Raw genomic sequence first — 17,388 nt, 5'->3', positions numbered from 1 at the left:
TAATCAGGGACCCACTGTTCAGGAGTTCTATTTTTATTATTATTTCTATTAACAATCTAAAACTGCAAACAGATGTTCTCTTGTGTGTTTGCAGGTATGAATACCCCTTCATGCATACATCTGGAGACCAGAGGTCAGGCTGCATGTCCTTCTCCGATACACTCCAGTCCATTTTGCATGAACCTGGGTGTCTCACTGAAGCTGGAGCTCACCAATAGACTAGAGACTGGCTGGCCAGTGAGCCTCAGAGGGTGTTCTGCCTCTGCTTCCTCAGGTGACTGGTGTGCTGCCATTACCCGGTTCTCTGCATGGCTGCTAGGGATATGAACTCAGGTCTGCATGCTGGGTCAGGTCAGCATGCTTGTTCAGGTCTGCATGCTTGCCCAGGTCTGCATGCTTGCCCGGGTCTGTATGCTTGCTCAGCAAGCATTTTACCTACTGAGCCAATCTGCTGCCCACACTTAGCACTACAAAATAAATAAAAATAACTAGCCAGTCCTTGCAATCCAATACACATATCTTTTATCAGGAATCTTGAGACAGTGGAATTGCTTTTGGCTGTTTTGAACTAGACACACCTTCCTCACTCACCACAGCCATCTCTCATTGGACAATCAGATGAAAGATGTCCCAGTATGAGACCAGATTTTTAAATTGCTCCAGCAAAGCTAGGCCCAAAGCTCACCTTGGACTGCAGGGCAGAAAGCATAGCCTAACAAGCTGGAATCCTGGGTTGTCACACACACACACACACACACACACACACACACACACACACACACACACCAGGGGGGGTATGGGTGCTGCAGCACTCTTTGTGCTCCACATACTACATGCTGTGGCACTTGAGAGGCCTCAGTCAGAAAGGAGATGAAAGTGGCGAAGGAGGACACAGGGATCAGGGTAGGAGGAAGGGGCTGTGAACAGCAAAAAGTTGTTTGACTTTAGCAACATCTTTGAATCTGTGTCTCCTGCAGCAGTGATCCTGCCATTGACTACTCTGCATATAGTGTACGCCGTGAAGGCTGTGGGTGGAATGGCTCTTTCCCCTAGGGCCTGATGCTCCCGGGCTCTCAGAACCTGGAGTGGGTCCCACAGCGTAGAGCTAGAGCAAAGGCACCGTTGAGCCTGTACCATCTGTGCAACATAGGAGGCCCTAGCCCTATGGTGAGCGAGCGGCGCCCTCTCGTGGATAGCCGAGGAGCTGCAGGGGTGGTAGGGCCCTTGGAACCTGCTATGTGCATTTACTCAGGTGCTGGGTCTGCGAGGAGCCTGGGAAATCATTTTCCAATGAAAGAGAGTTGAACTGTATCGCCTCCAAAAATCATATGGAAGTCCTAAACTTTGGTACCACTGAATGTGACAGTATCTTAAAGGAGGTAATCTATACAAATAGTGCCTTGAAAGTAGGCAATTAATACGATTGGGAAGAAGAGACGATGGCCGGCATTCTCACACCCATCCTCACCTCCCTCCTGCAGCCACCAGCAGGCTTGGAGCCAACCAGAGGTATGCACAACCAGGAGCCCCTCCCTTCACGCACGGGACAGGCGTGGGGCTTAATATGCAGCTTCTTATACTGTGTGTAGCAACTCCAAATTGGGGGGGGGGGGTCACACAAATAAATGTGGCTCAGAGAAAAAACATTTTCTTTTTCCTTTTTTTTTTTTTTTGTTTGTTTTGTTTTGTTTTGTTTTTTGAGACAGGGTTTCTCTGTGTAGCCCTGGCTGTCCTGGAACTCACTCTGTAGACCAGGCTGGCCTCGAACTCAGAAATCCACCTGCCTCTGCCTTCCAAGTTCTGGGATTAAAGGCGTGAGCCACCACCGCCCGGCGAAAAAACATTTTCAACAGTTAAAGAGTGCCTCACACAACCAAAAATTAACTATAAGTCAACTGAGTAGTTTACCAAGTGTTTCCGGTGGGTTCATCCATGTGAGTCCGGTGACTTCGCTGCAGACTCGGTTCTGCACTTCCCGTGGCTCATTTATGCACCCTCACCAACAGTGTCGCCCAAATGTGTGGGCTCAGGTTTGAGGGTGCACACACAGGCTTTTGCACTTACAGAAACATAGTGGTTTTATTAAGGAAGACAAATATTTTAATATTTCAGTATTTTCCTGTCGCCACGTCTCATGTGTCTTTGGATAGAATTGTATTAGAATGCTTTCAACCTGATGTGGTAACAAAGACCTGTCTTTGGTTTTGTTTTCCAGTCTCTTTGTATCCCGGCTTGACTGTACTAAGTATCTGAGGATGGCCTTGAACTCCTGAACCTCCAGCTTCCAGGTCCCTAGTGCTACACCACTATGCTGTCTTGGGGTTTGTTTGTTTGTTTGTTTGTTTGTTTGTTTGTTTTTGTTTGGGGGGTTGGTTTTTTATTTTTTGTTTTGTTGTTGTTTCGCTTAAGGCAAAGACTTCACTGGCTGACCTGCAACTCCTAGAGATCTACCTGCCTCTGCTTCCCAAGTGCTGGGATTAAAGGCGGCTTGCTTCTTTAACTTAAAAAAAAGTTTTTAATAATTCAAAATGAGTTGAAAGAACTTGGAGAATAATTATAATAATTTAAAATCCATCTGAGAGATTAATATAAATTTGAAGAGAGGAAGGAGACAAGCTCTTTGTTTGTTTTTCCTGTAGTTTTGGTGATGGAACCCAGGGTCTCACCTTCAGCTTAGCAGCTAGACAAGTGCCCTGCTGCCTAGAATGTAAGCAAAGACAGCCGTGCCCAGCATTCTCGTGCCGATAACTAGCTTTGACTCCCAATTTTAAAAATGCCTCGCTTACCTCTCCTCCCCCAAATAAAAAGAACCCCAGTGGACATGCATACCTGTAACCCCAGTGGACATGTATACCTGTAACCCCAGTGGACATGCATACCTGTAACCCCAATGGACATGCATACCTGTAACCCCAGTGGACATGCATACGTGTAATCCCAGGGGAGGCAGGAGGATCTCCAGCTAGAAACCAGCCTGACAATGGAAAGACCCTGTCATTAAAATTTTTTTTTTTCCAAGTGCTGATGTGGTGGTTTGAATATGCTTGGCCCAGGGAGTGGCACTATTAGGAGGTGTGGCCCTGTTGGAGGAAGTATGTCACTGTGGAGGTGGGCTTTGAGGCCTTCTTCCTAGTTGCCTGGGAGACAGTCTTCTCCTAGTTGCCTTCGGATCAAAATGTAGAACTCTTGGCTCTTCCAGGGCCATGCCTGCCTGGAATGGAAACCCTAAGACAGCTTGTGCGGGTGCGGGTCAGATAGTTTTCTTCCTTGTGCTGTGAAAAGCAGCACAAACAAAGGTGACTTGGAGGTGAAAGAGTTTACTTCAGCTTACAGTCCTTCATGAAGAGAAGTCAGGGCAGGTACCTGAAGGCAGGAACTGAAGCAGAGGTCACAGAGAAGGGCAGCCTACTGGCTTGCTCAGCCTGCTTTCTCATACTACCCGGGACCACCCACCTCACAACAATCATTTATCAAGAAAATGCACTTCGCGCACAAGCCTACGATCAGTCTGATGGAGCCAAATTCCCTCCTCCCATATGAATCTAGTTTGCATCAGGGTGACAAATCCAGCCAGTACACAGAGCCTATGCCCTGGTTGGGGCACACAGTGATTGGCCAGCAGGATGGGAGTTCATTGGTGGGAGTGTCTTATTTAGGGTTTTACTGCTGTGAAGACACCATGACCAAGGTGACTCTTCTTATAAGGACAACATTTAATTGGGGTTGGCTTACAGGTTCAGAGGTTCAGTCCATTATCATCACGGTGGGAGCATGGCAGTGTCCAAGCGGGCATGGTGCAGAAGGAGCTGAGAGTTCTGCATCGTCATCTGAAGGCAAACAGAAGACTGGCTTCCAGGCAGCTAGGACGAGGGTCTTAAAGCCCACAACCACAGTGATGCACTTCCTCCAAGAAGGCTATACCTACTCCAACAAGGTCACACCTCCTAACAGTGTCACTCCCTGGGCCAAGCATATACAAACCATCACAGGAGGTCTGTTACCACCAAAGGCCAGGCAGATATTCCTGATCTTGGCTGCCTCCTGAGCCATGTTGACATCTGAGGGCTGTGCAGAGCTGGCCCAACCCCTTGTCTAAGCATCATGGGCAAGCTGAACCTAAGGTGTGAGAGGAGGAGAGCTGGCCTCACCCCTCACCAGCTGTAATACTCAGGAGAGCAACCTGAACTTTGCCCAGGAAGCACAGTAGAACTGGCCCTGGATGCAGAAGTTGTGGATGAGCCTGCCCAGAGAGTGTGAGCGCAGGAGAGCTGGCCTTGCCACTCATCTGCCATGTAGTAGTGTGTGTGTGGGGGGGTGTCTTCGTTAGAGTTTTACTGCTGTGAACAGACACCATGACCAAGGCAACTCTTATAAAGGACAACATTTAATTGGGACTGGCTTACAGGTTCAGAGGGTCAGTCCATTATCATCATGGGAAGAATCATGGCAGCATCCAGGCAGGCAGCTCAAGGAGGAGCTGAGAGTTCTACATCTTGTTCTGAAGGCAAATAGAAGACAGATGAAGTGGAAACTTCTAGTTCTTTGGAAAGTCAGTTATGTCAAATGATGTTTTGCTGGGGCACACAGGTGAAAGGATGTCTTGCTAAAGCAGACACGGAAAAGAATGTTTCCCTGAAGCAGATACAGGTGAAAGGATCTTTTGATAGAGCAAACACGAGGAAGGATGTTTGACGAAGGCATATAAATATGACCCCACAGGTAGTGGGAGACTGAGCATTGGTTTGGTTTGCTCAGCCTTGTTATTCTTTGCTAACAACACACATGTATTGGTTTGCCCTACATAGTGTTGTTAACCTCGACTTGTGATAACACTGCCATTGAGAGAAACTCACCCAAGAATTGCCAAACAGGTCCACTTCCCCCATATCCTAATAAGTTTTCTCTTCCACTACATGGTAGGCTAGAGGAGAGGTTGAAACCTTATTGAAGGCAGGCTGCAAAACCAGACGGGCTTCCAGGCAGCTAGGAGAAAGGTCTTTTAAAGCCCACCCTAACAATGACACAGTTCCTCCAACAAGACCATATTTTCTTCAACAAGGCCACACCTAATAGTGCCTCTCCCTGGGCCAAGCACATTCAAAGCACCACACTGAGGAAGAGAGGCTCTCCTCCCACCTCATTCCTTACCACCTATGGCAGGTGAGAGAGCTGGTCCCAGATGGCATGAGATCAGGAGAGTTGGCAGGATGACCCTGTACCTCACCAGCTGCAACATTCAGGAGAGTGGGCCCTGCCTCTAACCCAGACAGCACAGTAAGCTGGCTCAAAATTGGGGGAGGGGAGTTGAATAAGCCAGCCCCTTGCCTCCTGCAGCTCTCAGGAGATCTGGGTTCTGTACCTCACCTGGGCAGCACAATAGAACTGGCCTTGCTTTTGTGGGCATGGGTGAGCCTGACCCCAGTACTTGAGAGCAGGAGAGCTGGCTCTGCCCCTGCTGGTTGCAGCTTTGGATGAGCTAGCCAGGACAGTGCTACATGGGCTGACCAGGTCAGGTACCACCCAGGTACACACACACACACACACACACACACACACACACACACACACACGAGGAGGGGAGGAACTGGGATACCCACTTTACACAAAGGCTGTAAAATCACCAGTGAAATGAAGAACAAAAAAATCAAACCAAAACAAAACAAATCAAAAAACAGCCCACAGCACCTCTGTTGTGTTCTGGAAGAGCTACCATGCTGTTCTCATTTCACAGAGCTGCCTTAGTTCCAGTGATGAGACCTCCACTGTCCTTGGCACTTTCTCCTCAACACAGGACACTCCCAGCCCCCCCCCCCCCAACCCCCGGCCCTTCCCACTTACGCTCTGGGGAATGAAGCTGCAACAGCAGTGCAGGTGAGTGGGTTTTCAGCACAGCCTTTGTTCTTGACAGCTTCAAGTGAGAAGACCTACTAAGCTCATGGGAACAAATGCCACACTGGAGGAACACACACAGCTGTGAGGCCCTTGAACTTGACTTAGAAGGGAGAGTGCAGGGCGTTTAGCTAGCCAAAATCAGCAAATTCACCAGGTAACATGCAGGGCAAGAGAGAGTATAACATCCCCTGTGTCCAGTGGCCTCTTCACCCTGGGATTCTCACCCCTGGATGAGATGTTGGAGCTGCACCCTCAGCTGCGGTCAACAAATGTTGCTTCTTAATATTTATTTATTTATTTATTTATTTATTTATTTATTTATTGTGGGGGGGGAGAGAGAGAGAGAGAGAGAGAGAGAGAGAGAGAGAGAGAGAGAGAGAGAGAGAGAAGCAGGGAGTGCACATACACGTGGGAGCCAGAGGACAATAGCCCTCTACTTACTGAGATAAGGTCTCTCACAGAACCTGAAGCTTGTAGATTCAGCTGGTCTGATTGGTCAGTGAGTCTCTTGTTCCCCAGCTCTGGGACAGGGACAGGGACAGGGACAGGGACAGGGACAGGGACAGGGACAGGTAGACACAGGCCTCCTGCTGACAGAGCAAGCACTTTGTCCAGTGAGCCACTTCCCAGCCATGCAGTTACTTTTAAAGATGGTTTTCCTGAAGTCTGACTTGCATGACATAAAATGTGCTCATTCTATTGGGACATGCACTCAGGCCAGTCCCAGATGGTCCGCTGTGCTCCTTGTATTCCCCAGGTACCGTCTCCTACACTTTGCTCTCTGGCCACACATATAACACAATAAAATTAAGAGAAAATAACATGGCTGTGCACTGCTGGAAAATACTTTAGGCAAAGAAAAGCAGAAGCGAGGCAGAGAGCATGTCACTGAGCTTAAATCTAGCCAGTGTGCACAGTGCACAGGAGTGCCACACATTCTCTCCCATCATCACTACTGTCAACCCCACACACATGAGTCTCATCTCCCTGAACTCAGCCAACTACATGCTGGAAAATGCTTGATTTTTTTTTTTTTTCAAACAACACTTACAGGCAGATTTGCAGTTTCTGTCCAGCTGGTGCCTCATAGAGATCTGGCCATGATATTTATTTATAATCACAGAAATCAGGAGTCTGAAACAGGAGGATGGCAAGAAAGGATGTCTGTGGAGGGTGTCAGATGCCCTGGAACTGGAGTTGTACACATTTGTGAGCTGGGAATTGAACCCGAGTTCTCTGGAAGAGCAGCTAGTGCTCTTAACCACTGAGCTGACTCTCCAGCTCCCAAGTTTTAATTCTTAAAGTAAAAAATAAGTAAGTACATTTATCTCATTAGTATGCAAATTTGGGGGTGTTTTAAAATAAATAAATGTTAAAATTACAGGTACACCAAAGACATTTTAAAACAAAATTCTTTATGGTTTGTTATCACATAAAAACGATTTTGTAGATCCATTTCATATGCCTATGTACCCAAGGCTGTGCAAAAACTCCTCAAGGAGAAAGGATCAATAGGGGGAAGTTTCAGGAATTTTGGTTTTAAGAACCAGGGAACACCAGCTCAGTCTCTGAAGTACCTGGTTGATTGTGCCTGGGATCTGGGGTAGCTTCTGAGTTGAGGGCCTATGGATGCTGTGTGAACAATCCCTCCAAGGCACTCATAACCGTGTGTGTGTGTGTGTGTGTGTGTGTGTGTGTGTGTAAGTCTGTATGTCTTTGTACATGTATCTGTCAGTGTTTGTAGGAGTGTTCATGTGTTTGTGTGAATGTCTGTCTGCATGTGTCTCTGTACATGTCTGTCTCTGTGTATGTTTATGAGTGCCTGTGTGTCTCTGAGTGAGTCCTGTGTCTGTCTGTGCGTGTGGTGTGTTCCCATTGTCCGTGTTGGGTGCAAGCACCCCAGGTTTTTCTCCAGCTTTCTCACTCCCTTCTCTACATGTGCACCTTTGCTGGAGCAGAGCCTTGTCCTTGGGAAGGAATCAGAGCCCTGGGACATCCCCTCTCTGGGTGACTAAGACCAACTTCAACTGAAACCACACCAGGAAAAGCAGTTTCTGTTCAGCAGGTGCCCCATAGAGATCCAGCCATATTTACTGCCATCTGCCTGATATCTGGGATCTGAGGCCCCCTGTTGGTGGAAACTGGCTTAAATCACACAGATTCCCCTGCCACGGTCTATGTCTCCTACCCAGGGCTCAGAAGATTTGGGCTGAGTGGAAGCTCTGGAATGAAGTCAGGCCTGAACTTGGATATAAACACCCTGTTTCTCCTTGTGTGTCTCCTTCTCTCTGGGTCTTGCTCTCTGTGTGTTTCTCACCCTTCTTTCCCACCCAACCCCCCTTCTTTCCCTCGCTTTGTTCTTCCCCATCCTTTCACCCTTCTCCCCAGTTTGATTGACACATTCTCCAAGCCCAGATCGCAGGGTTCTGGTTTGTCGGAGGTGAGTGCAGGCCAGCGGTGGGAAGGGTGGGGTCCTCGTGGTCCAGGAGAGGGTGACCCCAGCACTGCAGACTGAGCTGGGACCCAGCCATCTGCTGACCTCTCAGCGCAGCGCAGGGCCGGCCCTCCCTCCTGCCCTTCTGCAAACCGCACCCGAGCTGGAGACTGGAGTCTTGGCGGCAGCCTGGTCCCGCCCTCCCCCTCTCCCGACGCCGCCCGGGTCCCACGCTCCGCCCCGACTGAAGCAATGACTTATTTGTGTATTGAGGTCACGCCGGCCCCTGGGGACAGAGTTGTCAGCCTGTGCCGCGGCCACAGGGTAGGCACTCACCAAGTCAATAATCTGGGGACTAGCCACTGGCCTTTTATTCCTTAGGTCTCACTCTGAGTTTTAAAATTTTTCCATAAAAAAGGCATTTTATGCTAAAATTATAATAAATGTTTCTTTTGTGTCCTTCTATTCACATTTACATTTTAGCTATATAAGTTTATTTCTAGGTTCTCTTCATTTTCTCTCATTCACTTTACACCTCCTCCCAGTCCATCATAACACGGCCCCTCCCTCCAACCCCTCCCCTTCACCCCTGAGAAGGAGGGGTGCCCCTCCCCCCCCCCCCCCCCCCCGTGCCCGGGTGCCAATGTTTCTTTAAAATGAGAAAGTGCCTCATGATTCGGGAGGTTTGGAGGATCCTGAATTAGAGGCCAGCTTGGGCTGCATAAGGTCAGAGCAAGAGGGGGTGGGAAGGAGAGGTGGGGAGATGGGAAGATCCAGGAGATGGAAAACAGGCTTGGCTCATGGCTTGTGACTGCTATACTAGTGCTTAGGAAGAGGAGGTAGGATAACCAGAAGTTCAAGTCCAGCCTCAGCTACATAGTCACTTTAAGGCCAGCCTGAGAAACATAAGACCCTGTCCCCAAAACTAATGAACTCCTCCCACCAAATAAATAATTAAGCAAACGCAAATTTCAAGGGGACAGGAGGCTGAGCTGGGGAAGGGCAGGCGTCACTGGGCCACTCCTCTGCCTGTGGGCTGCGGGACTGTGGATGAACAAGCTGTCCCTGATTGTCCTTGTGCTCCAGACAGGTTACCTTGCTGGCCTTTCAAGCACAGGAGCCTAGCCTGGAGTCACACAGATGCCCCCTCCTCTCCAGGCAGCAGCCCACACTGTCTCCTTTGGAGGCAGGGCAGTTTGTGGCTTACTGAGAAGAGGCATGGGTAGCGAGGCCCCCACACATGGACGGCCCTGCTGCTGCATCAATGATGAGAGGTAGTGAGGTCTCTGAGCATGGTGGGCTGGGTGTGAGGGTCCAGAACGCTGCCCGGATCCATTCCCGCTCCCTGTGGGAGCTGGACACCTGCCCAGTTGACAACAGGATTCCCTATATGAAGGATGGGCTCACGGCCCTGTGGGGACATGAGAGTTTCTGTGTAAGCACTGGAGAAAAGTGAGCTACATTTGTCTTTTGCTTAAAATTTCACTTAACACGGTGCTCTCTAATGCATTCAGTTTTCTGCAAGTGAGGTCATTTCATTTTCTCGGATGAATCCAACTCCATTGTATAGATTCCATATCTTCTTTACCCTTCCATCTGGTGATAGACACCAAAGCTCAGTCAATATCGGCCTGTTATGAATAGTGCTACAATAAATACGGCAGCCTAATTTAAGTTCACACATCTATATGACATGAAGATAAAAGAACAATAGGGAACAGGACAGGGGGAGAATAGAGAGGAGCACGTGATCACAGTGATGCACGTGATCACATGATGCACATGATCACAGTGATGCACGTGTGCACAGTGATGCACATGATCACAGTGATACACGTGAGCACAGTGATGCACGTGATCACAATGATGCACGTGAGCACAATGATGCACGTGAGCACAGTGATGGACACGATCACAATGATATTCTCAAGAGAGATACAAATCCTAATTTCCTTCAACAATTAATTGACAAAAGAGAAATAATTTTGCATAAAGTAGGGAAAGCCATTATTGATAGATATATTATATAGATTGATTAGTTGTTGGCTGTTTTATAACAGTCCTTTGATAAAAGAGATTATTAATATAGATTTATATTTCTTTATTTCCAAAAGACGTCTTGGCATCCTGTTTTGAAGCTGTTGTTGTTGAAAAAAGTCTGGTTATTATCTAAGAAGAATTAACTGATGTTATTTGAGAGACTGACAAAATTCTTATTACAGTTTTGACTATCAGAAAAAGCCTAGTAACAGTCTTGTTATAAAAGAGCTTAATAATCATAGATATAATTTAAAAAATTTTTATAAGATAATCATTAAGATTTAAAAAGTCGTCTATTTGTCTATATAACATCACCACAAGATAAGTACATCTTTGTAGATCTATGTTTAATAATAATAGCTTGAGACAATAATTTGATATTTCTAGAGAGTATATAAATCAAATTACAAAAATTTGTTTTTAGTGTCCTTAATTTTTCATAATAGTGTTAATATTTGAGGACTTATATCTAATCAATTATGATAAATAGATGTTATTCATTTTTTATCTTTATTGAATATTTTATTTACATTCAGATGCCATCCCCTTTCCCCATTTCCCCTCCCTAGAAAACTCTTATCCCATCCCCCTGTCTCCTTTTTTCTTTTATACTATTTTTTAAATGTTATTCAAAGGTTTTATAAGTTTGGTAATGATCAATAGCAAGATGCCCATACAATCAGAAGTGTAACCCAATACCCAAGCTAGATATATCAACTATCTTTGACTGGTGGAGACATGCAAACATCCGTCTACATGTCACCCCCCCCCATGTTATTCATTTTTTATTTTAAAAAATTAAAATATGTATATGTGATTTGACACCTTTTCAGGCTTTCTAGTTACAATTACTTTAACTGGAGAAACAATTAAAAATACAATTAGTTATTGCCTATATTATCCTTTTATGCTTGGTGTTCCATATCAGATTAAGATAAACAAAACTGACTGTTGCAGTCAGATATTTGAGATGTTTTGTTAACACATTACTGTTACTCGTGTTACTAAAATTCCTTATAACTCTCAAAGACAGGGTATTGTAGAACAGATATTTTGGAACTTTAAAATAGTGTCTTCATGACTCTCTAAGTGTGGGAGAAGTAGCTGCTGGTGCTTCTGCCCTGGTTTTACTAAGAACTCTGAAAAATTGGCTTTTAAAAACAAAAGAGGGGGAGTTACACCCCCAGAAGGAGTCTCCCAGAAGTACTCTCCATCATGCCTTGTTCGTTCTCAATTTTCTAAATCTGAAAGCTCATGGCAAACCTGCTGCTGACTGCCTTTGACATGCTGAGACCAATAAAAACTATGCCACAGTTATGTGGAAGGACCCTCTTACCTTTAAATGGAATGGCCCAGACCCAGTTCTCATATGGGGCTGAGGAGTGATATGCCTGTTTGATACCAAAGAAGGCACAGCTAAATGGCTACCAGAAAGATTAATGAAATAAATAGATACCCCCACAAAGCCAGGCCCAATTATAAATAAGATGAATAACAATTGACATGCAGACAAGAGAAATCTCCCTGAGAATTCCCTTCTTTTTCCTTTCCAGGTAAAAATGAATCACCCATGGTGTTGCTGTTGGAAGTTCTAACCCTGATGCTGGCCTCTGGACTTACATTACTCAGACCTTTGATGGACCATAGACAAGGACATCAAACAGCTAGAGACTGACATCACTATCTGAAGAAATCTCTCGTTTTGCTGTCTAAAAAGTGATCTCCAAAAAATGCAAAGGACTTTATTGGACTTGATTTACTCTTTTACAATAGAAAAGACTGTGTACAGCCCTTAAAGAAGAGTGTTGCTTTTACATAGACAAGACAGGGATGGGTAAATAGAACATGAAAAAGGTCAGAGAAGGCCTTGAGAAAAAAGAGAGAGAGAGAGAGAGAGAGAGAGAGAGAGAGAGAGAGAGAGAGAGAGAGAGAGATGAGAGCTAGTACAAGAACTGGTTTTCAACCTCTCCACATTTGTCAACCCTATTTTACATTTTGAAACCATCAGTTGGGTTATTTTTGCTTATTTCTTTTGGTCACTGGGCCTTAAATAGGCTTACTAATTTTGTGAAGCAACAGATAGATAATTTGATAGCAAAACCTATTCAGATACATTATCATAAGTTAGCTATGGAGGACCATGAGACTCAAGATGAGGTTGTTACTCTATCCAGGGTGTTCTCAAATCCCATCTCCACCCAACCTAAAAGAGGGGACTTCTACCCCTAGACCAAGCAGAGAGGGGCCACCCAGAACCCCCTCTGACTGGCGTTCTGAATTCTTGCTTAGGCTGTGAAGCTAAGCACTGCAAGTGAATATAAATAAAAATTAAAAATATCTTTCTGAGTTTCCTGAGGGACAAGCCTGACTGCATAGGGGTTGATGTCAAAAATATCCCCTCTCCAGGAAAAAGACATAAGGACGGGTATGGCCCTCATGCCTCACTGAACAATGACAGGAGGATCAGAGCCATTACAAGGTCCCCTTTAATTACTGGAGGTCAGGCCCCTATCCCCGCCTTTGCAAGACTGGAATCACCATGGTCCTTCTATACTTGGAGAAGGGAGGAGAAGTCAGGGGTAGCTCTGCTTATACACTGAAGGCCTAAAATCAGCAATAGGCCTAAGTCAGCCTGCTAACACAAAGTCTTGGGTCTCAGTGGAAAAACACTGAAACAGATAGCTATAAGATATTGTAAACAAGCAACTTTGGTGGAAATTTACTAGCCTGGATAAAGACAAGTAGTCATAGGTCTTGTGGATAATCATAGACCTTGGGTAGCCTTGGTGGATAGTACCAACTTAGATAAAGTGAATCATAGCCAGGGTCATAGTGACCTGTCCCCTGAACCTTCACCCAGCCGATACTCTGTTCTGGAAGATATCTGTATTCCCCCTGAACACCTACGCTCCTGCATCATCCCCTTCTCCACATCCTGCCTTTTTGTGTATATAACCCTCATGTGGAAAAAGTAAAAATTGCGGTTTGATCAGCCTATAGACAAGCCATGGTTCTTTGTGTCTGCCTGTTTCACCATTCTCTCTTTCAGGTGACCTCCCCTGTTTACTGCCCTGCTGGACTGGGCACCCCATTAGCATTTTTTTTTTTTTTTTGAGACAGGATCTTACTCTGTAGCCCAGGCTAGCCTGGGAGTAGGGAAACTTGCTTTGTTCTCCCTGCCTCAGGCTACTCCTCCCAAAGCTGGGATTACAGACCTGCCCGGGTACACAGGGCCATTTTAGCAAACCTTTACTAAAGAAATCCGTGTTAACTAAAAAACAAGGTAGAGGCTAACCCAGCTGGTCATGCTCTTGCCTGCTGGGACCCTAGGCTTCCCTGACTGAGGCTGAGAGCATCTGGCCTCTCTAGATAAACTGGGCATTCCTGACAGCATTTGCCTTCTCTGGGTACAAGCTCAAAATGCACGTCCCTGGGTATTGATGGCAATTCCTTCCCCAGCCAGGGTCCAGCTAAGAATAGAAACAAGCAGTATGGATTGTAGTTCAGGGACTGGGGGCTGCAGCGACCCTGGAGGTGGTGACTCTGGAACCACCAAGCCTAAGGGAGCCAAGCATGACACAGTTCAGCCTGCTTTCCACAAAAGGAGAGAGCAGTAGGCCAGCTCCCCAGTGCAGGACAGGGCTTGACAGAGGTCACCGGGCCCAGCTGGGCCCTGATACTCCCCTCACTGGGACTCCCTCTCTGGTGGCCATACATTGTTTGATGGGCGTTTGTTTTTTTTGGCTCTAGGTAGCAAGATTAGTTATACACTTTGTAATTTTTGGTATTGACGGTATTTTTAAACAGTACAGTCAGCATCGTGGGAACATCCTGGAGTTCCCGCATGTCTGTAGTCTAAAATCAACCCCGCCCCCACCCCCCAGCCTTCCTCTTTCCCCACAGAATGGCTCAGTAGGATATCTAACTTGTTCATTTAGCATTTTACTCTAAACATGGGTAGATGTGAGGAACTCAGAATTCCCACATTGAAATGGTTCATCTTCACTGTCAACCAGATTTATAATTACCATGGAAACACCCTCTGGGTGTGTCTATGACTGTGTTTCCAGAAAGGTAAAAGACTTACCTTACACATGGGCAGCACCAATGTCATATAATTGTTATATAATTCAGTGGGAGGGGAAGTAGGTGGTGGGCTCAAGCCAAGATGTTCCCTGTGAAAGACCTGGTATAAAGAAGGCTCAGTTGAGGTATGGGAAAGGAGTGAGGGCCTGGAGAAGGGGTAAAGGTGGACAGACAGGAGCAGAGCCATGAGGGCAGAGAGGGGAGACAGAGAAGGACAGAAAGAAGAACTGAAAGGGAGAAAGAGAGAGACCAGCTGGGAACAGAGAGAGAGAAAGGAAGAACTGGGGTGGCAAGCACCTGGCAGGTAATGATGGCAGGGCAAGTAAGCCCTTGCTAGGTCCCTGGGAGGAGCCTAGCGGAATAGCCTGTGAGCTAACAACCATCCCATGGGCTGGGGCCCTGGACTGAGTCCAGCTCCGTCACTGGAGACGGTGAGCTGAGCACCAGTGCCCACCTCTCTCAGCCTCCTCACTGTGGGTAGGATGTGACCGGCTGCTTCACATTCCTGCTCTGCAGTCATGCCTTCCCTGTCAAAATGGACTGAGCCCCCGCACCACACCATGGAGGAAAACGGACCTTCCTCCCTGAGGTTGTGTCTGTTAGGTATTTTGTCATAGCAAGAGGAAAGCTAAGTGATACAGCTCGTACCTGTGATTGATTCTCCATTCTCCAGCCCCTAATATGTGATGACAGAAGAGAACATTAAAAGGACTCTGTGGCTTTCCTTGCTGCCAGACCTCTGCCATCATAGGTCGCATTCGTGCTCCTGGGAAGGGCCTGTCCCAGTCAGCACTGCCCTACCACCATAGCGTCCCCATATGGCTAAAGTTGACATGAAGGAACAGATTTACAAGTTGGCCAAGAAAGGCCTGACTCCCTCCCATATAAGTGTGATCCTGAGGGACCCCCATGGTGTGGCCCAGGTCTGTTTTGTGACTGGAAATAACATCTTGAGAATCCTTCCATCCAAAGGCCTTGCCCCGATCTCCCTGAGGGTCTCTAGGGTCTCTACCATTTGATTAAGAAAGCGGTCACTGTCTGAAAGCACCTTGAGAGGAACAGAAAGGAGAAGGATGCTAAGTTCTGCTTGATTCTGAGAGAGCAGAATTCACCAACTGGCTCAGTACTGTAGGACTGAGTGGGTGCTCCCACCCAGCTGGAAATATGAGTCGTCCCCGGCCTCTGCTCTAGTGGCGTAAATGCTGTTGTGTGCACAAGTAATAAAGTCACTTTGAGGGGAAAAAAACATGTGGCAGTGAATACTTAATTCGCTCTGAGCTCCCAGCAGGTCACGCATGTTCTGCACCCATCCAAAAGTTATAGATTCACAAATATAACACACACACACACCCTTAATATTTTGATATGCCTTGACTAGCTCAATGACTAGGCACTTCTAAACCTCCCTGCAGCTAGCACACTCCCCTCCAGTATTCTTGAATTAATATCTCTTAAATCCATATTTTATCTCTGCTACCCCAGACCCAATCAGAAGAGTGCAAACAGGTTGTTTTTTTTTTTGGGGGGGGGGCAACACAATTAGCATGAGAACACAAGCCGCTACAGGAACAGGTTGCTCAGCAAGTTCCAGATTCCCAGCATGCTCCAGGCAGGAAGTGCCAGGGGCCAGAGACCTTCCCCTCCCAATGAGAAGCAGAACCCCTGTGTGTTGAGCAGATTCTCTAGTGGAGGTCAAGAAAAGCAAAAGTGAAAGGCATTTGTGATCACTCATTTAGAAACTGTATTGGTTATCCACTGCTGCGTAACAAATAGAACAATGCACTACAGCATGAATGCAAAGAGACCTTTAAAGACCCGTTGCTGAGGAATTGGGAGATGGTGGAACCTTTTGGAGGTGGGGCCTAGTTAGAGAAAGTTAGAGCTTTGGGGCATGCCCTTTTGGGAGATACCGGGAGGCTGGCCTCTCCTCTTTGCTTCTGGACCATGAAATGAATGCCTTCCTTCATTATACATTCCTGCCATGACACTCTGCTTTAATGCAAGCACAGAGCAACAGGGTCAAATAAACATGAGCTGGGATCTCAGAAACTACAAGTCACAGAAAACACACACACACACCAGAATGATCTCATAGTTTCAGTAGCTCAAGAGTTCATGAAAGAATAGCTTCTGTTGTCTTATACAGCACAGAAGGGAAACTGTGGTTGATAACAGCAAATCATTTGAATAGTGTAGTAGAAAGAGTTCTTGAATGTCCCCAACACAAAAAAGATGATAAGCATTTGAGAGACAGAGGTGCTAGTTGCCCTGATCTGATGGGGGCAGTTGTTGTGTGTGTGGAAGCATCACTCTGCATAACAAATACATACAATTATTGAGTAATAATTCACATGGGGCTGGAGAGGTGACTCCATGGGTTTCATGGTGCTTGCTGTGAAAGCAAGAGGGCCTGAGTTCAAATCCCCAGCACCCAAATAAAACCAGGGCATGACCCTATGAGATTTTTTTTGGATCTTGGGAGCTTGGTGATCAGTTAACCTAGTCAAAACAGTGTCAGGCTCAGTGAGGGACATATCAAAAAAACAAAGTCGAAAGTGTCAGAGAAAGACACACAGCGTCTTTCTCCAGTCTCTGCATGCAGGTACATGGGCATGCATATACCCCCCCCATAAACACAATAATTCTGAGCCGGGCACGTTAGCACACACCCCTAATCTCAACCCTTGGAAGGCCAAGGAAGGAGGATTGTCGTGTGAATATGCTTGGCCTACATGATGACACCTGTCTAAAAACAAAGCAATTTTCAAAAAACAATTTTAATTGGATGATAACTAAATAGGATCCCATAGGTAAGTGCTCTACCACTGAGCTATAGCCCCAGCCAGCCATCCCTGTATCCCAAAAGCCTACAGAATATGGCCAGGCCTGTGATCTCAACAGCAGACTCATCTGGCTGAGAATACACCCCCATGTTC

The 17,388-nt window shown here is 46.5% G+C and overlaps 1 pseudogene; it reads left to right on the top strand.

Annotated features, from left to right (window-relative positions):
• The first annotated feature begins 1,439 nt into the window (after positions 1 to 1,439).
• Positions 1,440 to 15,651, top strand: LOC117717972 (small ribosomal subunit protein uS15 pseudogene; annotated as a pseudogene).
• Positions 15,652 to 17,388: the final 1,737 nt, after the last annotated feature.

This window comes from Arvicanthis niloticus, chromosome 12, assembly GCF_011762505.2.
Source record: "Arvicanthis niloticus isolate mArvNil1 chromosome 12, mArvNil1.pat.X, whole genome shotgun sequence".
NCBI classification, from domain to species: domain Eukaryota; kingdom Metazoa; phylum Chordata; class Mammalia; order Rodentia; family Muridae; genus Arvicanthis; species Arvicanthis niloticus.
This window is presented reverse-complemented; position numbering and strand designations above follow the sequence as displayed.